At 42.1% G+C, this 26128-nt stretch overlaps 1 protein-coding gene across 4 annotated transcripts in view; it reads right to left on the bottom strand.

The window, feature by feature from the left end:
* Positions 1–26128, bottom strand: part of BDNF (brain derived neurotrophic factor) — a 50530-nt gene that overhangs the window by 8608 nt on the left and 15794 nt on the right. Inside the window, exon 1 of one of the 4 annotated variants that reach the window (XM_050955507.1) lies at positions 20674–20949. The exons of 2 other annotated variants lie outside the window; for them this stretch is intronic. The gene's annotated coding sequence lies outside the window, so the exon portion shown is untranslated. Of the gene's footprint in view, positions 1–19636; positions 19764–20673; positions 20950–26128 lie in introns of those variants that run through there. One more of the 4 variants, XM_050955509.1, reaches the window with a different exon arrangement.

Genomic DNA, 26128 nt, shown 5'->3' with positions numbered 1-26128 from the left:
AAACCGGAAGAAAGGGAGAGCTCGGAGTTCTGCCAAACTGCTTATTTAAAAAACAAACACAGCTCCTGTTTGCTGAGAGAGCGGAGGCAGGCAGGGGAATTACTTTGGAATGTTCACAGCTGTTTGCTTGAAGAGAGAAACAGCACTCTCACATGGCAGAGGGGGAGGGGTTGCTTATCTGGTCTGACGGGTATTTAGGAGTGCATAATTTGCATTTAGTGAATGAGAGAGGAGTGGGGGAAGGGAGTTAGAACTTTTAAAATGATTGAAGGTAGGCACTGTGTGTCTTCCAGTCCTTAGAACTTGCAAGGCAGGGAGCTGAGAACAGCGTCAACTCCAAAAATCCATTCTGTCTGTCTCCTCCACGCTCCCTGTCACATTCCACCCCACCCCCCTCTTTTGAAAAGCACGTTGCAACCACTTGAATGCTGGGATAGCTGCCCACAATGCACCACTCCCAACAGCGCTGCAAGTGCTGCAAATGTGGCCACACTGCAGCGCTGGTAGCTGTCAGTGTGGCCACACTGCAGCGCTAGCCCTACACAGCTGTACGAACACAGCTGTAACTACCAGCGCTGCAAAACTGTAAGTGTAGACATGGCGTCAGCCATCTTTTACATTGCCAGAGTTGCATAACAATAGCACACATGTGGATTTGTTGATATAACAGGTCAGCATACCATGGCTTTTTTTCCCTTTTAGCAATTTAGCCTGGCAGCAAACAAAAAAACTATATCTGGAATCCACCATTAAGGCACCATAAACACACATTTCTGAGAAGTGGCTTTTGGAACCTAAAATTTCAACAGCCTCCCCTTTAAATGAGTTATGCGTCAAGTACCAATGGATATGTAACATCTCAAAAGATTGGTTGGTCTGTATTGCTTTATAGAGAAAAGAGACTGCTAGTAACTTGTGCTTTGGGCACATTCATTATCTCTGGCAAAGAATGATGTCCAAATGTGCTAATGTGGTGGGAAATCCTTTTAACACGCACAAAACCTTTTCATTTCATAGGCAACAGTGTGCTCATATTGGAAGCACAGATGCAGTCACACAAGGTCTGCTAATCTTGTAATAATGAGGTCACAATGGAATGAGAGTGTTTTAAATCTCAGTGCACAGATAAAAATCTTTCAGCCACTTTCAAAAGCTGGAGACTTTTTCTTTGTTACTTTAAAAGTATTACCCCAGGCACTGCAAATTTACTGATGAATGCAAGGTTCATATCTCACTTAATGAATTGGTACCAGATCCTTAATATTGTAATATCCATATCAAAAGAGTCACTGAAAACAGTTAGAATGTGAGTTTTCAATTTTTTCCCTTCTACTCCCAGATCAATAAGAGTTACTGCCTGTTCCATTACAGTAAATGTCTTGTAAATCCAAATACCAATGCAGATTATGGATACACTCCTGTTTGCTGCTTAGCTACTGTGCTATATGAGCCAGAGAAGGGAAAAAGAGAAGAGAGCTGTATTTGCCTATCTTCCAATCTGCTTTACTAGCAGAATTTCTAAATACCCTTTACTACTGTATCAGGGGCGGTGGGGGTGGGGAGGATAGGGGGGAGAGCATCTGTCCAGAATCAGTGCATGGTACTTTCCCTTTCCATGTGTGGAAAGACAACCTCAATGAAACCATGCATGGAGGTGCCTCAGCAATTCCAGGAGTCTGCACACAGGGCTGGGCTATGACAATTGTCCCTCTCCCACACGGGGAACAGTGACAAATATACCTAGAAGTTAACACAGCATGCATGCCCTTTCACTTTCCCGAGAGGGCCCCAGGGCACAGAGCCAAAAGGTGTGAAACGGGACCACTAAGCCAGTACAGATGCACAGGAACCCTGTGCGGATCATCCTTTTTCTGTAGCAGATCCATGGGGATCTCTGGGATATTCCAGGATTTGGGGACAGAACCTCTGCCTATTTTGCTAGGGAGAGGGTGGTGGCCAACTTCCTGCAACGATATAGTAACTCAATATTCCTCCCTGCCACAGCCTTCCTGACACTGCTTTTTCCTTTCGGTTAACCAGAGCAAAATCTCCCCTTTCAACTCAAAACACAGACCAGGGCCTCATCCTACATCTTCTCTATGGGGGCTGCAACATCTTTCCATCGTTTATGCGTTTGGATGATGTGTTAGGCTTCAACACAAGCTTGACACAATACATGTTTTATTATTAGTTTGTATTGTGGTAGCAGCTAGAAGTCCTGATTGAGAACAAAGTCCCGTTGTGCTAGGCACTCTACATGCACATTGTAAGGGATGGCCCCTGGCCCAAAGAGTTTACAGTATAAATAGCCAAGATAAAGGATGTATTATTTTGGCACAGGGAGAACTGGGGCACAGAGAAATTAAGAGAATTATCTGAGGTCACTCAGGAAGCCTGTGGCAGAGCTTTGGAATTGAAATGAGGTCCCCTGAGTCTCAGCCCAGTGTTTTGACCTCAGAAACATCCTTCTTCCCCAATACAGCTTGGCAAAGCAAAACCAGCAACAAGTCAGGTCATACACCACATGGTCCTAAACTCAGATAAACCTATCCTGGTCTGCACTGGTGTAACGCCACTGAAGTCAATGGAATTATATTGGTGTAAGTGAAGTCTGAAGCAGGCCACATAACTGTAACAATGGGAAGGTAACTGATTAAATGCAGGCCTTGCCAGCACTAGTTTATATCTGAAGTTAATTACATATCTGTATAATCCCTCCAATAAAACAAATATTTGCATTTAATGAGACTTCATTGAAATATAAAATAGTATAATTATATAGATACGTAATTTAAGCAGATTATAAAAAGATTAACAGGTTCTATTTCCAACAGAGAAACCTAGTCAATAGCTGTGCATAAGTACATTTCTCCACTGGATCTTGACACTAAAGCCACATGGTTTTGAAAGTTAAAATAAAGGGAACAAATTAGGCAGTGAATGGTACATTAGACCTTTAAATTCATCAGAATGGAACCCCAGGTGGAAGATATAATTAGCAGCAAGGAACTATTCAATTTCTGTCTTGCCATTTTCTAAGGCTTTTTTTAAGTTCAATTTGCTAAATTTTAGTGAATGGCATAGGCATGAGTTCCTGCTCTTTGTATCATTACAGAAGCGTGTGAACAGATACCAAAATGAAATGCATGTCAGCACATGATTTGCAAAGACTAAATGTACTGAGAACAAACAAGATTAACCTTTAACGCATGCATGATGTTTGATGCATCTAGGTTATCCTTAGGGCTATTTATACATCCAACTTTATAATTATTTTTTATTACAGAAAACGAAGGAAAAAAAACACATGCACAAGACACAATCTAATGAATTAGCATGTTCATAAATTGTTGCATGATGTGAGGGAAGAATTATTCCCTGCTCATGCTGGTGCTTATTGCTTCTTCAGGTAATAATACCAACCAGCTATGTTGCCAGAGATAGCAGCGACGGAACTACACAAGCTAGCTGCTATTTGGAAGTAAAGCTGCAAGAAAGTCTGGGTTTGTTGCAAACTACATCTTGTGAAAATGAGACATTCTTATTGTCTCACAAGAGTGTATCACAGCTGCTATACAACAATAATACACTGTATGACTGTGATAGCCAACCTGTGGCTCTGGAGAAGTGTATATCTATGCAGGATACCTTATGGGGTTTTTGTGAAGTCCCTAAGTTTGACCAGAGCTCTTGCACCCAAGAAAGAGGAGAGATGCCAAACAGTAATCAGGGGAGGGGAAAGGAAAGAGGCAAACTGAGTCTCAGAAAGCCACAAAACAATTGTGCCATGATGTCCTGACATTACATTGAAATAGCTTGGTGGTGCTGCTGGTAGCACTTGTCCTATAAATTCTTGGGACTGGGAAAGCTATGGGGCAAGGATGGGGAGATGGTTCCCCCAAATTTCAGCGAAGCATGCCCAGCTGTTCCAAAACAAACTCCTCTCTCCATCTCATACCCAAGGTCTTCCTGACCCTCCAAAATACTTGAGGCATGAGCTCCTGGTAGCACCTTCATTAGGCTGACCTAAGAGAGGCCCACTGTACCCACTCTGAGAGGTGCAGACAATGCAGAAGATGGCAGCATAGGCAGGTGAGGAAACGGCAGGACAGCCTTTCAAGCCTAGCAGCTCAGTGATGTCACAACTCTTGTTCACCTTCATGTCAGCAGAGTGGTGATGTCCATTGGGTGGGGGTGCGGGTGTGTGTGTTCATGCCCACACTGTTCGCTAGCTGGGAATGGGTGACAAGGGATGGATCACTTGGTGATTACCTGCTCTGTTCACTGCCTCTGGGGCACCTGGCATTGGCCACTGTCAGAAGACAGGCTATGGGGCTAGAGGACTTTTGGCCTTTCTAATGTTCTTATTATTTTAATACTTCTACAATGGGAAATGGTTGTTTAGCTCACCACACACACAGCCTTCCTAGATGTTTGTATGACACCCAGCACCTTGGAGACCTGATCTGGATTGGGTAGGGTGACCATATGTCCAGTTTTGGCTGGGACAGTCCCTTTTTTAAACTCTGTTCTGGCCATCCCAACTTCTTTTTTTCCTCAAAAGGAGGCATTTGTCCTGTTTGCTCTTGCTGACTTGATCAGTTGGCAAGAGCAAACAGGACAAATGAATACTTTTGTCAGAAAAGGGGGGTGTAGTGTGGCAGAATTGGGGAGGGGGAGAATGCAGATGCCAGCCCCCTGCAGCAGGGGAGGCAGAGTTCGGGAGGAAGCATTCCATAATAGGAGGGGCAGCAGGGTTCCAGCGATGGGTTGACAGACTCCTGAGGGGTCTCCCCTACAGGGTTCTAGCCATGGGCAACAGTCTCATGCGAGAGGGATGAGGGGGCCTCAGGTGAGCAGCTGGGGGAGTCCCGTTTTCTCTTTGGGAAATATGGTCACCCTAGGACTGGGGCCTCTGAGCACTACCACAGTGAATAAAAACAACAGCAGCTTTCCAAAAAGGAGTTCACCTTCCGATAGAGGCCATGGGTGGGACACTCCACTCAAAATGGACATAATTTTCAGAAACTTGTGAGCATGTGAATTGGGACTATCACTGAAGCAGTTCTGCAGACTGAGCTACAGAAAATGCTAATGAGCATCCACTAATACAGGATAATGTACTAACCAGAAAATAGCTTAAAACTGAAATACCTAACAATGCGGAAGAAGCATCACTCAAATATCTTAGCTACCAACAGGTTCATTTTACTTACCAGTAGCTGAGTACGGGGGGAGGAGGGGCAGGAGGAGGGGCGGGGAGGGATGCCATATTTCTTGCACCATTCTATCAGAACTATACAGAAAAGGCATGACTTCCAGGAATGATGTCCAAGCATCAGCAAAGACTGATCACTGGAAGTAACCTTGATTTCCAAATGTAGGTAAGCTCTGAAAACTGCATGCAACAATCTTAGCACCGCTTACACTTGCGATATTACATCAAAGGATTGATTCAGCAGAAACATTGCACAGTTCTTCCCTGACGAGACAGATTCCTTTATGGAACTGATCACTCCTTTTAACTCTGCAGTGAAATATATATAATCAATCTATGTCAATAAGTTAGCCAGTTCCACAATGAGGGTAGTTTTCTCTTCTCAATAAATGAACAAAGCCATGATTTGCTCTCCTTCAATAGTCAAATGAGGGTTGCCAACCTTCCAGGATTGTCCAGGAGTCTCCAGGAATTAAAGATTAATCTTTAATTGAAGATTATGTTGTGATGAAATCTCCAAGAATACATCCAACCAAAATTGGCAACCCTAAGAGCCATTAGTACTGAAACTCATGCCTAGCTGGACTGCAGCCATGAGCATGCCGGCACATGAGCTGTCATTCCAGTTTTGTTTGGTGCTTAGGTCGCCTATCAGCAATGGGAAAACTTGCAGAACCTCCCATATAAGAACATTGCTGCAAGCACTAATTCCTTTCTGGCCACCTACAGGGGGCCACATAGGTGGCAGTTTGGATCAGATGTAAGCAATAGACAATGCATGGCTCAGGTTGCTAGGAGGACTAAAGATTAAGAAGTATAATGCTCAGGTGACACATTTGCCCCATGATATGGGTAGACAGACAAAGCTGTACAGCCTCAGCTGGCCCTGTGTGCTTTCTAGATAGGAAGAAAGCAATAGGGACACTACACACATTTGTTCTATGCAAGATACTTACCTGTGTTGAGGTCTTGACTGTGTGCGGCCTTGATCTAGGTGACAGAATACCTGACTGGATATCTTGCTGTTAGCCATGGTCAGTCCTCAAAATGAAGTAAATCCAGGGCCGGTGCTACCATTTAGGTAGCCTAGGCAATAGCCTAGGGCGCCAGGATTATTGAGGGGGCGGCATTTTGCCAGGGGGGAGGCAGGCAGCTCCGGTTGATCTGCCACAGGCATGCCTGCGGAGGGTCCGTTGGTCCACGGCTCCGGTGGAGCTGCCGCAGGCATGCCTGCGGACGGTCGGCTGCTCCTGCGGCTGTGGTGGATCTCCCGCAGGCATGGCTGTGGCAGATCCACCAGAGCCACGGACCAATGGACCCTCCGCAGGAATGCCTGCGGCAGCTCCACCAGAGCCGCGGGATCAGCGCGGGGGGAAGCGAAATGGCTGTGCGCCTAGGGCACGAGAAACCCTGGCGCCAGTCCTGAGTAAATCAACAGTTTGCGGTGATGATCATGATCCAAAAACTGGAAATGCCTGTTACCAGAGCTCTGACGGGTATTAACGTAAACTGTGCCTGTATTTGTTAGTGGTGTTCAGAGCCATCTTCTATCCATTCATCCCACATTTGGACTTCTCTCAGAACATGCTCAGTCCATTCATCAGCATGGCATCTCTGTAGGGATACTTTCCATATATGGGCAAGGGTTAAAGCTTACATTCAGGTTCCAGGGTGGCCTCAGGGAGTCCAATAAAGGCAGGAGTCCAAAATTCCATGGAATGTAAAGGACAATATTGGTTTGTTAGTAACAATCTAACTGGTTAGTGGTTGAGCTCAGGAAGTTTGAAAAGCCTCCATCGTCTACGCCATGGTGGGGAATTTTTGTTGAACACAGACATACTCATTAGAAAGCTAAACCACCTTTGTCACAGCACTAAAGCAGCATGCTAGGAATTGCTGCATGTGTTCCACCCTTTGATTCCATGCTTTGAATCTTTGAAGATAACATGTTACTCACCAGTAGCAATATTAAAATATTACCAGAAATACAATACAGATATTTGGATACGGAGCACAATCTTTTTTTAAAAAAATTGATAATGATGATTTATAATTTCTGATTACAAGCATCATGCAGTAGAGTCCACAGTATCATTGTGGTAAATCAAGGTGGTTTTTTGTTTGTTTGTTTAAATATATTCTAGTGAATACAAAACAGTAGCCTTACAGAAAATATAGGGCAAGAGTAAGATAACTCTTTTGTCAGGCCCCTGTCCTTGCTCCCAAATGTAAATGGAATGACTTCTTTTCTTGAAGGAATGTTCCGCTGTTTTGTATTTCTGGAACATTTAAATTATTTATTTCCCTACAAATTAAAAAAAAAGTGTGTTTGCCCCTTGCCTGAGCAACTGTTTTTTTTATAGTTTACTAATAAACTTATGTTTTTCCTCCCAGTTTTCCATGATAATTAATTCAGCAAGTGGTAACACAGGTTTATTTCATACTTGTCACTAGATCCAGTGACAGGCTCCCTACTACCCTGAGACATTATTTCCATCAGAATTAAAAGGTTCACTGCTCTGGTAAATCCCAGAAGGGCAAAGGGGGCCAAATCCTTAGCTGGTGTATACTGGTAAATGGAGCTATGCTGATTTACACCAGCTGAGACTATGGCCCAGTATTTCCATGGACTGATCTCGTGGGAATGAAATTAAATGAGGTTACCACCTGAACAGCTGCATCAGAGCAGCACAATCTTTTGCCAGACAGAAGACAGATTCCAGTGAGACAGACTCCTCACACTCAAGACTCCTCAGGGGCAGATGCATATTTGTGAATGATTATATTTTCAGTACAACTATGCAACAAAGGTGGCTGATTGGAGTGTAGATGGCTTCCCAAACATGAATCTCCCCCCAAAATGTATCCTATAACTATTTGCAGAAGTGTACAAGTAGCGCTAACATACTCTGTAAGCCAGGGGTCTGCAACCTTTCAGAAGTAGTGTGCCAAGTCTTCATTTATTCACTCTAATTTAAGATTTCACATGTCAGTAATACATTTTAACGTTTTTAGATGGTCTCTTTCTATAAGTGCATAATATATAACTAAACTACTGTTGTATGTAAGGTAAATACAGTTTTTAAAATGTTTAAGAAGCTTCACTTAAAATTAAATTAAAATGCAGAGCCCTCCAGACCGGTGGCCAGGACCCCGGCAATGAGAGTGCCACTGAAAATCAGCTTGCATGCCGCCTTTGGCACACGTGCCATAGGTTGCCTACCCCTGCTGTAAGCAGTGATACATAAAAGATAGCCTGTCCCAAACTAACACTCCATTCTCCACTTAGAAATGCTTTGCTTCTGGGAAATCCACACACAAACACAGCTGGGGGAAGAGGGAAATGGTCTTGTTGCCAAGGTACAGCTCTTGTTGCAAGACTCTTCAAGCTCCAAATGGAGGGAAGCACTCTAGCCACTACAGAACATAGCCTACCCATACATATTACTCATCCATTTTGCAAAACTCTCTTTAGCAACACTGGATTCACTCTGTTTCTTACTCAGAAAGAGGCACGGCTGCTGATTAAAACCTTAGGGGTATTATTTTGAATACATATGCTAGCTCACTCCCATCTGTGTTGTTAATTAGTTCCTGACTGTAGGTTAAATGTAGGGCATGTTGTCACAAGCCCAAGATGGGGTGGCCAGACCTCCTGCTCTTGCCATATGGCTTTTTTCCCTCTCCCCCCTTCACACTTCAGTTTTTAACCTGATCTCTGCGCTTCTAATATGAGGGCTCAACAACAAAATAAAAAAATATATATTGTTAAAATTGAAATGACATGCTAATGTAGAAACATGCTCTCCCATGCTGAGGCAGCTCTTCCAGAGTATTGATTTGAGACACATCACAGCTTCCGTGGCTCATACACAATGATTATGCTCCAAGTGAAAGCAGCTTAAGAAAAGCCGGAGATAACTATTCACATGTAGAACAACTACTGCACAAGTAGCTGATAGCAAAGGCTGCAAAAAACATTGCCCTAGGAGGACTGCATAATATTTTGCCAGGAATGTGAGGATCACACCTTAATTTGTTTAAAATGGAGAAGAATAGAGTTGCCATATCTGTAATACAGATACATTGCCTGGGGAGAGGTGAGATCCAGTATGCAGAGCTCCATCTTGATCCAAGCAATGGAAAAAAATCAAAATATATTGGATTCCATCATTTCCAAGGCCACATCTCTCTATTCAAGGTAAGAGGGCCATGGGTCATATCACAGAACTCAATGGATCGAATTTTGGGGTACACTTGAAGACTACCAATCATCAGAAGTGCTAAGAACTTGCAATTCCGTGCAAAATCAATTCCCAGTGAGCTGAAGTTGATTACAGAAGTAAACTGCAGGTGCTCTGCACCCATCAGGATTTGGCCCTAAATCTGTTCGCTTCAGAGCAGCCTTTGTTTAAACTCCTTCATGGCTTTACTCTGTCGTGTTTTTCATTTCTCATATAATGGCTACTGGCCCATTAGCAAGGAGGTTATAGAAGAATTTTCCAAGTGCATGATTTTAATATTCTCATACAACATGGGCTCTATTCAGCAAAAGATCAATGTTGAACCAAGCTAAAACAAATCTGAGTGATTAAGATTTCTGCACTACTTCTGTGGAACTGTCACCCATAGATTTGTGAAAACCACAGGCAGAGACTTCATAGAGGTTTAGGGCTCAGCTCTCTTATAGCCTTATATAATATTATTATTCAATGTTGTCTTGCAGAATCTTACTCTCTCACAGGTCCTGTGTGAACTTTTGGTTTTGAATGGGCAAATAAATCATCATTAGTTTTTTTGTCATTGATCTTTATCATTGTAAAGCTGGAAAAGTAAATTTTGTGCCAAGGTCGGTAAATGTTATGACAATTTTATAGGGCAACTTTAAGAGGGACTTAAAAACACTGCATCATTTGGCCCGTGCTCCAAGGAAAACATGTCATCGAGATATGGGACAGGGCTCTTTAACAAACCAGATTCTGTCAAGAGAAACTAGATATCTTTGTTTATGAGTACCACTATTATGGGGCTGGATGTTTCTGCGCTGTTACATGCAGTTGTATTGCCTGGATGTTTTCCCCATCACATGCACATGAGTGCATGTGGATAAACAATTGCTTAGCTCACCTTTCTACTGTTTCCTTTAAGTATCCTGCATATTCCAGGTTGTTTCCCTCATACAGAAATAAACTTCGCATAACTTCTCTTTGCCTCTCATAAAACAAAACAAAACAAAAAACAAGGATCTCCTTGCTGACCAATCTGCATGGATGCACCTGTGGTGAGCTGCCAATATTTTGCAGTGAAAAGATAATCTGTGACTTTGTCACAAGCCGTAAAGTTTAGATCTGGATCCAAATCCTACAGAAGTTCAGAGGTGTTCAGATCTGGTTTTGATTCAGCCCGCTAGGGCTGAAGGACAGCAAGGATAAAGGGGAGCCATGAAGTTCAAGACTTTACCATATTCATCTGTGTTTGGATCTTGGGCACTGGTTTAGACTCATTGCCAACTTGGACTTGTCTGTGTTTTTTCTTCCCCCTTGGATTCCGTTGTCAACATTCAGAGTGAAGCCTATCACAACCATTTGTCTTTTGGCATTTATGTCCTAATCAGATCAGATGATCAACTCATGAGGAGCACAAATATCAGTTGAAGATACAAGTATGACAGCAGGAAGCCAGCAGACTCTCATTTATTTGAGAACACCAAAAATCAAGTCCTACTGATGATTAGGAGCCCTTGCCAAGAATATCCACACTAGCAACTATATTTTGGAGACATAGTTATTCTTAAGAGGGAGGGAGTGACTGATTTCATTAATTCAACCCTTGAATAAAGCTAAATATATATAATTAATTACTTTTCATCTTAGAATTTCAATCACTGAACTGCCTTACAGGATATATGACCATTTTAGAGATGGACAAACAGTGAGATTTGTCAGCCCCACTGAGATTAAGGATGTACCCAAATTCAAACAGTCATTGACAAAGCTGGTTAAAGAATCCAGAGATTATGATGTTTACTCCCCTGCTCTAAACAATGCTGTATTTCTCAGGAGCTCTTATGTTCAAATAAAGCAATGTTTTAGTCATGTTGGATAAAACCTAACACGTAGTAGGGTTGACAGGAGGTTGTACATTTGATTCTACCATCTCCTTTAGACACTTAATATAAGATCCCATGCACATTGGTTAGGGTGAGAGGAAAAGGATTTTAGTCCAATGCTTGCTGCTATATAAATTATCATGATAAAAAAGCATGTTTTGAGGTCTTTTAAACCCATATGTTTGTATAACAATATTTTTGATCAAGAGTTCTCCCTACAATTTAGACATACGTTTTTTGCCAGCAGCCTACTCTTACACAACACTGCATACATATGTGTGCCTATATGGCTACCTTTACTGTAACAGACCAACTTCTGCTCTCAAATATGCATGCAAAGCTCAAATTGCAATCAATGAGAGCCTCTCAGATATCTGAGATCATAATCTGATACAGTGAACACTCACCATATAACTCTCTATAATGTAGCACAGCATAGTTTAAGACTCCTGCATCTGTGCTCCTAACTTGAATATAAAGGATTCTCTTTAATCACAATCACTCCTTGAATCCCCAGAGAAACTTAGGAAACATAGATAAGTCATCCACGATAATATAGTGTGTGACTGTAATCATAGGTTCTAAAGATACTAAGAAATAACCAGAATAATCATTTAGAAAGACCAGATGCTAAGTAAATATTATAGACTAATGGCTGGGACATTCAAAGTTGCTTGAGGGTATGTCTTCACTACAGCCGGATCGGCGGGCAGCGATCGATCCAGCGAGGATCCAGCGCTCTCCTGTCGCCTCCTGTATTCCAGCTCAACAAGAGGCGCAGGCAGAGTTGATGGGGGAGCAGAGGCAGTTGACTCATCGTAGTGAAGACACTGCAGTAAGTAGATCTAAGTACGTCAACTTCAGCTATGTTATTCACGTAGCTGAAGTTGCGTAACTTAGATTGATTCCTCCTTTCCCCCCCCACCCCCAGTGTAGACCAAGCCTAAGAGTTAGATTCTTAACCTCCATTGGAATCCAGTGGGAGTTGGAAGCCTCAATCTCTTAGACATCTTTGAAAACCCTAGCTTAATGGCTGTATATTGGCTATCTTAAGTCTACTTCTAAGTCTCTGAAACCAGTCTTCTATGTGTGGTCAGGGAGAAATATTCAGAAAAAAGATTATATGGGTTCTAGGAGGTAGGGAGTGCAGAAAGATACTCTAATATTTTGTATAAACAACTCCTGATGGCTGTACCAGGGAAGCACATACTCCCAAATGGAAGGCAACTACTATAATTTCCACCAGCCAGAAGGAAATATGAAACATTTAAGAGGGGAAATTATGATTGCCCTCCTTTATTCTGGGTTTCTTTGAGCCAGCCACACATAGAATGGAAAAATCCACTCTTCATTGTCCAATGTATGGAGGAGGTAAACAGACATCTGTATATCCCTCCCCCAGTTCAACTTCAATACTGTATTTAAAGACTGGGTTCAGAATTTCAGCCACTTTCAAATCAATGGGAGGTTTGCAATTTACTTCAGTGCAGAGTCACGGCCTCAAAAAATTCTTAAAGTTCCTATTAAAAAAAAACTTTTATGCGCAATAAAATTATTTTAAATGAATTTTCACATAAACGAAAAATCAAATCCTTAAAGGGATTTTGCAATCATATATTTGGCGCATGCTTTGAACATGCAATCAAGTCTTAATGACCCCTGTAACAAACCCAGAGAAATTTAATTTGCAAATATTTCCCTAGTAATAATACAAAGTTAAGTAGGCATCTGATTTACTGAAAGTGATCCTTCTTGTTTATTTGTTTACACCGCATAAAGAGGACTGTGTGAAGATTAGTTATCTGCCTCATCAGAAAAGTCATAGACACAACATTAATATGTAAATATTTTAAAAGCAAAGACACCATGCACCGCTAAACCTAGTTTCTGTCTACTCAGAGCAGTCAAGATTAATATCCTCATCACTAATTTCAGTTTTCAAGAGCTGCACGCACAAAAAGTTGTTGGCATATCTGGCAAATGTGGGAATTTATCTCTAGGTGGCGGTAGTAGTTCAGATTTTGAGCTACTCAGATCTCCAAATACTTCTCTAGAATTTAGCAATAAGTATTCTTTTTCACCCCTAGAATTACCTCTTGTAATTATTCTACTCTGAAATTAAAGCAACATCCCTATTTTTCTTTAAATTTATAATACAGTATGAAAGTAAGTAATATGATTTCTGCATTTTGCTGTCAGAGTATACAGAAAAAGGCAAATAGATTTAATGGACCCAAAATTAAGGCACCTTTATGGAATAAAGAGCCATTAAATTTCAAGCATTTTAGAGGACTTAGCAGGAAAAAAAAATCATATGGATTGTCATGCTTTCAATTCTGTGTGCAATTACCATGGTAGGAAATTACAAAGTCTTAATTAACTAGTTGAAAAGAGAATTACTTCATGGAAAGATACTACATTCCTAATGAAGTAAATATACAACTACTGCAGCATGATGACAGCTGTCACAAGCGAATGAAAAGTTATTACATGAAGTCTTCTTTTGCTTTTCCTAGTTGCCCAATGGAACTCATCTTCAGACAATTAGTGATGCCTAGATTATGCAGGAATGGGACATTTTGGAACTGGTAATATCACAGTAACTAAGGGATTACAATTCATCTACTTAGTATCATCCTAGCAAATCCTTTGTTTATACTACAAAACAAAAACAACTTGTTTTCTCCTCCCTTCCTTTTCACTTTGTATACTTGAGTGATTTATAAAGAATTGGAATTAATACTGTGACTGAAATTAGGACTCTTTTATTTTACACACATAGTTTAACAAAATTGATATAGCATGACTAGCAAATATGTGGTTAATGTAATCAGATCTTCAATATGTTAGCAGATCCTCAGCTAGTTTAAATCAATCTGGCTCAGCTGAAATCAATGCAGCTATTTTACACCAGCTGAGGATCTGCCCCAATATTGTGAAGAAAGTGAAAAATTAAGACCCTGAACCAGCAAACACACTTTTGCATACATTTACTCATGTGAATATTTGCAGAGATGTCAGTGAGACTTCTCATTTGAGCATAGTTACCCACATACATGTTTGAAGGATCAGGACCTAAAATTATAGCAATACGTGCCTAACATAAAATAATGCTACGTGGTATTCCAACAGAACAGCTGCCCTATAAACACACTTGTCTAGTCTAAAAACTAAAGTATTTTCTTCCCTCTGATGCTGTCTCTTCTAGTATTTAAAGAAGTCTGCCTCCAAGTGGCATAAGGATTTAATCTGGCAACATCATCAATTACACAATTTAGTCAGTATAAGAGCACGTTGTTTGAATACACTGTGTAGTTAATGTACATTATTACTGTGGCAGCATCTAGGAGTCCAATCATGGCCAGGATCCCATAGTGCTAGGTGCTGTACAAACACAGTACAAAAAAATCAGCACCCTACCCCAAAGAGTTTACAAATCCAGCTCTGAGACAAGAGACAGATGGAAACAGTCAGATAGGGGAGCACAAGACAACAATGAGACAATAGTGGTCAGCATGATAACACACGTGGTCACAGCTTACCAGCTGTCAGTCTCAGTTCTAGCTGCACACCAGTCAGCTTGTTTAAAAACACACCTGTACTGCTTGTTCACTGCGATAAGAGGCATCAAGGGGATACTACTCGCCTTTTTCCTTTTTTGGAACCAGAGACTGTAATTTATTCCACTAATTCTCATTTCAGTAATATTTAAAAAAATTAATTAAAAAGTTAGTACTCAACTTTAACTATTTTTAAAAACACCTATTTAAAATGCAGTTCACTGTTTGATATCACAGAGAGTGCCAGCATATGAACTGATTTAAGAGATAATTGAGAGAGCCTTTCAATTAAACAGCAATTCTGCACTTAGGAGTGTGCATAACAATCATTTGAAAACAAGTCAAGACAAGTTAATAATTACTCTACTAAAAGGATATATCTGCTTACATCAGAGCCTCCACTACCCCACACAGTGCATAACATGAGATTTTCACTGTAGGCAGACGACACATGCTTAAAACTACATTTCAGCCATTTATATAAATCTATAAGGCAGATACTTAAATTCGAGGGCCTTTTATTTTTAAAGCAGTAGTGTACTCACTATAGCAGTGTGAAAGCTCACTGATATCCACTCTCAGGTTTACACACACAAAATTTGAGATTCTTCTGCCCATAACTTCTCCTTGACTTCTGCTTTTCTATGTGCACCCTTGAGGACCTATTAACTGAGCTAGCAGTGCAACTTCTTCCACTTCTTCAGCTATTATGTTCTATTGTTTATAGTGAGAAAGTACTGTAGAGATAATAAGTTAAAACTGCAGGCTACTTTCAGCTCTGGATCTTCATTATGTGTGCGACTTTAAAAAAGATTTATTGGATGTTTATTTTCCTATGTGTGTCTTGACTGCACATTAGAAAGATGAATTTTAAAAATGTAACTCTGTACTGTGTTTTCAGCTGGGTCGTGCAGTCCTCCTGTGGCAACATATAAACTAATGTGTTTTATGTTTGAAAGTATATTGATGAGAGCCAGCCTTTTCAGTTTAGCCTCCTCATCTCCTTACAAAATACAATATACACTTCTTGCCCTCCCCTTCACCCCTCTACCCGACTCCCCTATTCCAGCAGGGTTATTCAGATAAGAATTAAAATGTTGTTGATCCTTACAGCTTGCTTTAAGCTGAAATTACCGCCTTATAATGACAGCATCCTCTCTGCAGTGTTAGAAAGCAAAGAATACTGTGGGTCTGAACAGAAGGCATAATATTTATAAAAGGGTTTTCCCAGTTGTGGTTCAGTGAAGTTGAACATTAAGTGGTAGGTGGTAGTATTATGCCAGAAAATTGGTTCATGTTATGGAGCCTTGTAGAAAGGCTCTTCTTGGGCGTGTTAACTAACAGTGACTATTAGCACTTTTCAAGTGATTTTGTATTTGAGGCCAAGTTGTGGCTTTGCCCTGAGACCAGAGTAAGGGGCAGCATGCTATTGTGCTGCCCCAAGAATGGACCAGAAGAGAGTCTCAATGTGCCTCACAGGTTCCTCCATAGTCTGCGGGACAGGTATCTTGCATCTGGTCTATCTGCACAGCTAAAGCACCACACGTGCAGTGGGAGGAGACGTGCAGAAGGAGACAGTCTTCACAGAGGCATTACATCTACCCATGGTTCGAATAACTAGCACATGGCTGCAGGGAGCCTTATACCCACTTACATCATGCACAGCTACACAAACTAGGCCACCACTGGGCCCATAGTAATGCAAATGCTATGGGGTCGGTTTTGATACCCATACTCACATTAAGTGGTATCTTACTCTGCAAGTAGATCCATGGATTCCAGTCAGACTATTCAAGAACTAAACTACTACTCAATGTGATTAAGGGATGAGAAAGTGGCCCTAAATCAATATTATGACCTTTTACTGTGAGGTGACTGATTAAACACATACAAATAAAGGACCAGATTACAAACTTCTTACTCAAGCTGGTGAACAACTATCCACCCCAAATCAGTGGGACTAGCTGGATGACTAACTGTTCATGTGTATAAGCAAGAGGTTCACAGCCTGCCCCCGTATGTGTGGATATATATGAAATACCATAGATTTTTCATGTATATGTATTTTTATCAAACCATGAATTACAGATACACAAATACTTGCTGAGGAGACTATATCCCCAGGATAGATTCCCTGCATACATTAAAACTCAGTTACTAGAAGCATAAATAAGTAATGACTATTGATCTCACAATGGTAATAACCTCAAAACAGCAACCTATAATAAAGTGAAAGTAAAATGTACATTGTAAAAAACTTTAATGTTCAAGTGAAGACACTAATAGCATCTCCGGAATTAAAAAGAATGATGTCCATGATTATAACACATTACTCTTTTAATCTTGTAAAATTATATTTAAAAGAAAATCAGTAGGATATTCCAAATGATTAATTCAGTTCTGACCATCCAAAACCACTTACCATTTAATGCTAATTCCTTTTCAGAGGAAAGAGAACTATTTTCAATCTAGCCATGAAATTAAAACGAAGACAGGAAAAAAAACCACGATTATTTTACCCTCTTCCCAATACTTAAAAGAAAGAACACACAGCTATTACCTAATTTACTCAAAGTCAGAAACTTTTACACTCTGAAGAGTTCTCTTCTTCATTGAATGCACAGTGTATAATCAGTTTAATTATTTACTGAACACTTTCATATTCTTTCTTCAGTTTTACACAAAGTTGATGAAAAGGACAAAGACTTTATGGCATTGGAATTCCAGTTATGGAAACCAACATGTTTTAAATTCCAGTAAAGGTTACATTTCAACAAGTGTATCTTTCCATTCACTTACTGTACCTCAGCTGATAGTATAGATACATTACTCAGAGCTGCGGTCAATGAGTTTCTTCTCCTTATACTCAAACACTCCATTTATAATTTCAGGCAATATGTTACACATACACTTGTGTATGCCCACTGCCAAAACTGCACTGCTTAATTCCTTACAGCTATCATAGCTTGAAGCTGTCCATGTCATAGCCTAATAACCTTAATTAAATCTGGAGGAAATCTAATGTTGCATAAAGCAAACAATGAGAACTCATGCATTACTTTTATGGCTGTATAAAAAACCAGTCCTGAAGGTGAGAATGCAAAGTATCAAATTTTAACAATGAAGAAAATATTTAAAAAGTTTGAATACAAATGTATTTACTACGCTGTTTTACAGCTTTTCCTGCAGTATGTTCTACTGTAAACAGTGTTTAGCAATACAACTCTAGTTCACAGAATTACATCAGTGTAACCAGCAAACTATTATTGCTGAAAGAGATACAGTACTGGGAAGATTACTCTGACACTTAGAAATCCACTTTGCCTTTATTCCTGTCCAAGTACGTGCCTTTACTCTCCTCAGAAAGTGTTCACTAGTTATTGCAGATACCGACTGGGGGAAAGACCTCACAGCAAGTTCAGTTAAGATCATACACCTAAGTTAACAATATTGACAGATCTTTCATACTCTGCACATCTCACTCCTGCTGTCCAGATGCAGCTATACGTCCCTCGTTCATTAGGGGTGCATCGTTTGCTAACTACGACGCTTTAGTAAAATACAAGCGGGCTGAAGGGGCTCGTAGCTCGCGAAGATCCATGGAAGATCTTCCAGTCTCCAGCAGGGAATTGAGATAGGTGGTGACAGCCAGCCTCACTCCCCGCTTCCTTCGGCTGCAAGCTGCTGTTCAACTACCGGCCGGCAGAGGGCCACATTTCCCATCAAAACTCTCCTCGCTCGCTAGCTCCCAGCCTTCGCAGCAGCGCACGTACAGTGTGTGTTCACAGGGCTGTTTGTATTGCAGCCTGAACTGCGGGGTGGCTGCCGCCGCCGCCCCGTCACAGGCTCATTGCCTCAGCCCCTGCCGCCGCGCTACTGCAGGCTGGGTCACTGAGCCTGCCCGTGGCTGCGCCCCCGGGGAGCAGCGCTTTTGTGCAGGGGAATCCCTGTCCCCAGTCCACCCCCACCCAGCCAGCCTGCCTGCGCAATTCCCGTCTCCATTGCAGCGCACGGGGCTCTGTGCCACATGCCAGTCCGGCTCTCCCAGGGGTTGGAGCGACGGGGTCTTTTCGGGTCCCCCTTTGCTCGGGACCTAGCTCCAAGCAGCCGCTGGGAGAGGAGATTTCATCCCGTGGGGGCAGGGCAGGGGACAGGCTGGGAACCGCGCACCCCCACCTCCCAGCAAGCGCAGGGGCGCTGCCTGTTACCTGCCAGTCACTGCCGGGCGCACGGGGCAGACAGGTGTCTACGCGCGCCGGCGGGGCGCTCCCCAGCCCAGCTGATCCTGCAGGGAACAAAGGCGGCTGGGGGGCTCCTGAGCGGGGAGGAGAGAAGGACCCCCAGTCCCAGGACCCCCTAACTAAACCTTGCTCCGCAGCCCTGGCTCGGATCCCCCACCCGCTCCCCTCATGGCCGCCCAGCTCCGGACCCCACAGCCCTGCGGCTTCCCAGAGCCCTGGACTCCCGTCTCCTCTTCCCCCAGCTTTAGATCCCCCCTAGCCGCGCCCTCAGTCCCCCTTGCTGCCCATCCTCCCCCCCTCCAGGTACTCCCCTCTGCACGGGATCCCCTCCGCTCCCCTTCCCCGGGCTCACGCTGCGCCAGGAGCTGGCTCAGGGGAAGGGGAAGCCCAGCCAGAAGTTGCCCTGGCTGCCCCCCGCCCGTGCCCAGCCCCTGACACTCAACTTTCCCGGCCAGCCGGCCGCGCTGGCGGAGGAGTTAGTTAGTTCGGGCCAGGAGACGCCTCGTACCTTGTTGTCCACACAAAGCCTGCTCGGGTCCCTCCGGAAAGTCACATCCTCTCCCAGCCGCCCAGTCCCACCAGCCGCCTCCTGCAGCCCCAGCAACACAGGAGGCAGCTCAAGTGTCTCATCAAAGCTTTATGAAGGGTGGGAGGGCAGCAGAGTTGTTGTGAGGCTCAGATCCCCCCCCCCCTCCCCTCTGGCTGGTGCAGGAGCCTCTCACACACGCCTCTGCCTTGGCTTCTTCTCACTCAGGAATTATTTAGATCTCCGTTTGGGCTTCTATTGGTCAAACTGTCTCCAGCAAGCAGCTTCAGCAAGCCCGAGACACCAGCGCCGGGTTGCTTGGCTTAAAGGAACCGCGCGCCTTTTCCCTTCCATCGCAACCTAGTGGGACAAGCCCCTCACTCAGCAGAGCACCGCCAGCCCCTCGCTCTCAACCACCCTCTCCCTAAACTTCTTGCCCTGAAGGGGTCTGATCAACAGCCCCCTACCCCTTTATTCTACGCTCCTGAGGAACACACTCTCCTATCAGTTAATACCGGGGGGGGGGGGAACACCCAGAATTTCCCTCCCCCGGTTATTATTCTGATTCACACACTTTGGTTTTCCCAGCTGCTCATGCAGCTCTACTGCCAGCTTCTTAGCTTGCAACTTCTATGTCCCCGCTACAAGGCAAAAGTCCTGTTTGACTTCACTAAAGAAACGCTGAGAAATCGAGTAACGACAACGAAGAATTACATAAAAATAAAACCCACCAGGAGCCTGCGCCTGCACTTAAATCTCTTAAAAGCGGGAGAATATTAGTTTACTTGTCAGTATGTTAAACAAACCAGATCTATTTAAATATAGCTCCCTCACTGACCCCTTCATAGTTTGCTTTTAAGAATGCAATCAAGATAATAACAAGCATTTTTTATTAATGAACGCTCCAGATAACGTTACGCTAGTCACTTTCTGGAGGCACGCAGGGGCATATTTGCACAATCTAGACAGCCTAAAGACTTTCTCTGAGGCATAACAACAGACAGAAATCCAAAACCCACCTTTTGTTTTTAGTGGCTACTTGTACAAGTCAATATCGATAGCGCTGCATGTGAGACCTCTGACGAAACTCCCAAATTGGGTCTGGTTTGGGGGATGGTTTTCTTCCCCCTTCAAAAATCTGTCTTGCTGGTTTCCCCTTCTGTTTATGCAGCAAATAGATTAAATTATTGATAGTGGAAATTGCATAGTGGAGGTAATAATGGCATCCCCTGACCGAATAGCTCCATTTGATCTTGGTAAAGACAGAAAGATTTCATGCTCGCTCGCTCGCTAGGGTTAGCTCAAGCTTCATCAGACCTCTAGCGCTCTGAATGGGAGTGTGGGTGGGAAGCCACACTAGCGCTTGCTCTACACTCTTGACGTGTATGTCATATGATACCCTGGCTGGCTCTAATAGACACACTACTGCATGGATTACAAGAATCAAAATACCATGCATTGAGAATGATGCATCTTTTATTAACAGGGTTTCGTTTCAGTGCTTTACACATGTTTATGATGGTCTCACTTTAGTTGCTCCCATTTCCCCCAAAACAGGCACAGGGTGAGTTAGTTTATTTTCAAAGGGAAGATCATCATCTCTCTCATGAGGCAAATACCTTAAACCTTAAGGCCTGAACCTGTTTTCACTGCAGTCAATGACAAAAGTCCCATTAACTTCAGTAGGCTCAGGCTCTTAGCCTGCACTGCAAGGTTTTGCTTTAACAAAGATATGTAAGTCATTTTTGCCTTCGGACAATCTGTGCGTCTTTACTATGAAACACCTGCATTTATTAGATCAGAAAAGTCATGACTATTCCAGGCTTTTGAAATTTGAGGATACCTAAGGCCTTCTACATAAAACAATGTTTGATGTATGTTAAGAGGACCAACATGGCTTACATGTGGTTAACTTAGTTTATTTCCCTGCTACGGCTTTTAAAATTGTTTAAAAAACCTTAGTAAAGTACCACATTACAAGACTTCTTGGACTTTTTTTTAAATGTGGTTTGGCTAAAAATCTAGTAGCATACTGAAAAGGGTTCCACATTTACTGTCTCAATGATTTCCAGATCAGACTAACTCAGCCTACAAATAAAAAGGATGGCCTTTCAAACTGCCAGCCCTGCAAACTCAGCCTGGGCTCTAAAAATCATGCTCTGTTCTTTCCGTCTGGTATATAATCATCAATAATACCAATTTCACTGGTCAAATACTGCCCTCATCCACACCTGTACAAACCCACCCTTCATTTCTGTCCTCAAGGATATCTCTGCCACACTTGTACAACCATATTTTTCTCAGTGGTGTTACACAGGTATAACTGAGGGCAGAATCTGCAGACAAGAGGATTGCACAGGTGACCTTCTATTGGAACTTGTTTAAATTAGTCATCAGTTAACACATTTACTTTATTTTTTAATTTTGATCACACTTTTATGGGACCATTCACATTTACAAATATAACCACACTAGTATGGTTGTCTCCTGCAATTAGGGACATTCATACTTAGTTGTTTTTAATAATGGTTTGAACAGGACACCCATTCTTTTATACTGCACATTCAGAGCAACAAATCTGAATGATCTACCATTCAAATATAATGGCAGCAGGCTATTGAAAGGTTATATTAGTGATAATTTAATTCATCTATTTTATTTCTACAGTGAGATCCCTTCCTTTAAATGCAATACACGTGCACATGAACAGTATCAAGAATCTTAGGTTAGGGACACTGAAGCATCTATTAACTGTTGTCTGGAAGTGGTGGTGGTAGCAGGGATACATTTGTGAAAATGTTGACTGCCCTACATTAACATTGAGGGGCTAAACTATGTTAAGTCAAGCAATTTTTGAAAACAGTTCAAGGGCTCATCTGCACAGCAATTTTTCTATGTTGTGGAGCTGGTTTGATAGGACACTATAGATTCCCAGCTGTTATAACATGTTTTAGCCTTGTCTTTATAGGTAGGACCAGTGTTTTTAACCTGGGTAATGAACCATGTTACAACCATTTAAAAACCATGGGATCATTAATCATGATAAATTAATTTGAACTGTGCTCTGGTGGTGAAAAAGGACCATAAAGTTGATTTAACCAGGCATCCGAGGATTCTCCTGCATGCGGGAATCTCCAGGCAGCTCTCCCACCCCCGCTCAGCCTTCTGCCATGGTGTAGGGACATACCTGGGGGACAAGGCATGGTCAGAGTACCACTGTGCTCTGACAATGCTTATCTAGCATAACCAGCCCCTTGGGGATCATTACCAGCCAGCCTTTGGAGGCCCGATGGGGAAATGAAAATAATGCTTCATCTGGGTTTCAATATTAAAGTTTACCATACAATCTATGTTCCTGATTTTCCAGGCTTTGACATTGCCTTCAAAGTGAGCTTTGCATGAGCAAGCATGAAAGGATCGGGCCATAATTTATTAGATTTTTTTTGAAACAACACTCAGAATACAAAGGCAGTCCCATTGGCAAATCTAGCCATCATTCTTAGATGTTCTGTCAGCTTTATGAGATATATAGCCTACTGCCTACAAAATTCCTATTGCAAGGATTATACCTCCTGAGATTTCCCACTGACTCCCAGGTGAACCCATAAAGAACGCTCTTATTGCATTCTCACCTCACTATCATCTGAAAAATGATGTCTCATAACCTAACAGTGTTAGGTGAATACATTTTTCCCTAGTGGGGTTTTACAGGCAACAGCATACAGAGGGTATTTCAAACAAAAAGCAAAAAGGCAGGCTGTATGGAAAGGAACAAAGCGATAAGAAATTATTTCCATATCAGATAAATTTCACTTTCAATCAATTTGCCATCTCTTAGTGTTCTCCAAGGCTCTTGGAATCATTATCATGGCACATCAACAGATACAAAGTTTATTTTGAAACTGCCAGTCTTTTGCCCCCTAAATAATTGAACTGGTTTTTTGTGTACATGATATAAACTCTTTTTTTAATTCAACAAAAGAGAAAGAAAGTACAAATAAGGGTTGTCAATCAATGTAATGTTGATTTATCCCTGCAGCAACAGGAGATTGCAAAGATCAATGCTGTCTTGCTGACTTAAATTTAAACTATACCATAGGCACTAATGATGCAGTAGATACCACATAGAAGAAGCAGAAGCATGCACTTCTGGTTTCTGTCTCTGCTGGGGTTCTGAATTAAACTGATTGATCTATCAGGACCAAACCCTAAAAGACTGTAATTATATGATACAGTAGTTTGCAGGGTTCTTAAACTTCCCCTTCACAATGCTAACGGAAGTAGAAAAACTCCAATATTTAAAAGGAATAATCTTTTTCCAAAAATTCTGTATTTAACCAACACAGTAGGTTTTTGAGTCTTTTTTTGTAACAAAACTTTTCTTGCTATCTTTATACCATCTGTTTTATTAGCGTAACATTCTCCCAACCTGTTTTTCAAAGAGCAAAAGGTCAAGAAGCAACCATTTGGATTTCCATCTCTCCTTGTTGTCAGGAAACATAAACTAATCCTGATTATACAAATGAGAATGATGGCAATGTACTCAGGTTTTGACACCAGAGTATTTTTTTCTATTAATAATTTTAATTGGCTAAGGTCAGTACTAATATCACTACAAGTATTTTATGTTTAATTATGTTTATTCACGTCTCCTAGTTACCTATCTTTGCTACTTTTTTTCAGAATAAAGGAATGGAAAGTTGATCAAAATCAACTCAAGTGATGCTAAAAATCACAATGGGCTGTAGACATAGTTTGAGTTCGCAGACAAGCCACATTTGTCATCGAATGACTGAATATTGACTCTGTTGTATGACTACGTGTCAATCAGTGCACAGAAAATGCAGCAATTTAGGGTTCCAGAGCTTGATCCTGAAAGCTTGAGAGGGTTCTAAGCGCCCTTATTTTGCACTTTGCACATGCACAGCACCCTGCAGGACTGAGCCTACATTTGTTTTAGCTATATAAATTCTGAGCAACCAGACTTCATGCAAATGAAATGACCAAGCTGTACTCAGTATAGAAAACAAGGGTGGGGAGAGTTGGCAGCATGCCATATTTGCATTTCTCCGCCCCTGGGGCTTCTGGGAGTTGGTTTGGTAGGTAAGGCAAGTTAGTGCTGCTTAGTGCCAGCTTGTAAGTATCTCTGGGATCCATTACAGTAGCCAGGGATTGTTGTGCTCTGTTCACATTTTCGGCACATCCTATATGGCTGGGATGCCAGGAGAAAGAAGCATAAAGTTGGCTGTACCAGCTCTATGCCAACTAGAGATTGCCATGGCAGAGGCATCAGTAGCTGCCCTGTTAAAAGTGTGGAAAGTGGCCAGGGTCTGGATTAGAATGTGGTCCAGCGTGTATATAAAGGTTTCTTGGTCTCCTTTTTGGTATTTTAAAATAATCTAATTTACTGCTTAGGCAATTGCAAGAATGTACTTGGTAACTTCTAAGGAGGGCATGAAATCACTTTACAATATGCAGAAAGTACTGGCACGGTATCCAATATAATAAATATATTGTCTGTATTGACTCCTGCGGTACTGTACTACTGAAGTTAGAGTAGTTTTGTAGTACTGCATCTGCTCTGTACAAGGATTGACATGAGAGGACAACAGTCAAAGACACCAGTACAGCGTAATGCAAGATAAGGAAGGCATGATTTAGGAGGCAAGGACTGGGAGTCAGCAGAAGAGCAGGAACAAAGGCCACAACTGAATATAGCAGCACAACACTCGAATGGCAATGCACAGAGAAAGGAGGATATACAGTAAGCCCCCTCCAGAAGGAAAATTCAAAGTTGTATCTATACCTGTCTTGCACTCACAGTACACATAGAAAATGGGAATTAGTTTAATCGGTGTCACTGCATTACTCTCATGTGCTCTTGCAGGCATTAAAAAGTTAGTGTCTGAGCAGAGAGCAAAGTATCTGGGGCCACGTCCACACTACAGAGTAAAATCGAAATTAATAAAATCGATTTTATAAAACAGGTTTTATAAAATCGATTTTACGCGTCCACATTAGGGCACATTACTTCGGTAGTGTGCGTCCATGGTCCCAGGCTACCATTGATTTCCGGAGCGGTGCACTCTGGGTAGCTCAGTAAAAGAATGGGACCAATAACTTCGATTTCCGTCCACACTAACCCTAAATCGATATAGTAATATTGATTTTAGGGTTACTCCTCTCGTTGAGCAGGAGTACAGAAATCGATTTTAAGACCCCTTAAAATCGATTTTAAGTGCCTTGTAGTGTGGATGGGTACAGCATTAAATCGATTTAACGCTGTTTAAATCGATTTAACGCTGTAGTGTGGACCAGGCCTGGGTTGTGCATCGGAGTATCCGGTGACTACTGTGCAGTACCTGAGCAATTCTAATGTTCACTGCATGACTCTCATGACTAACAAAGAGAGGTCCTGAATGCATAGCTCTTGGCGATGATGGGGAAGAGTGGATGAAATAACAAAAAGGAGAA

The sequence above is a fragment of the Gopherus flavomarginatus genome, chromosome 5 (assembly GCF_025201925.1).
Source record: "Gopherus flavomarginatus isolate rGopFla2 chromosome 5, rGopFla2.mat.asm, whole genome shotgun sequence".
Taxonomy (NCBI): Eukaryota; Metazoa; Chordata; order Testudines; family Testudinidae; genus Gopherus; species Gopherus flavomarginatus.
Note: the sequence above shows the minus strand (reverse complement) of the source record. Positions and strands in the feature narration are given on the sequence as shown.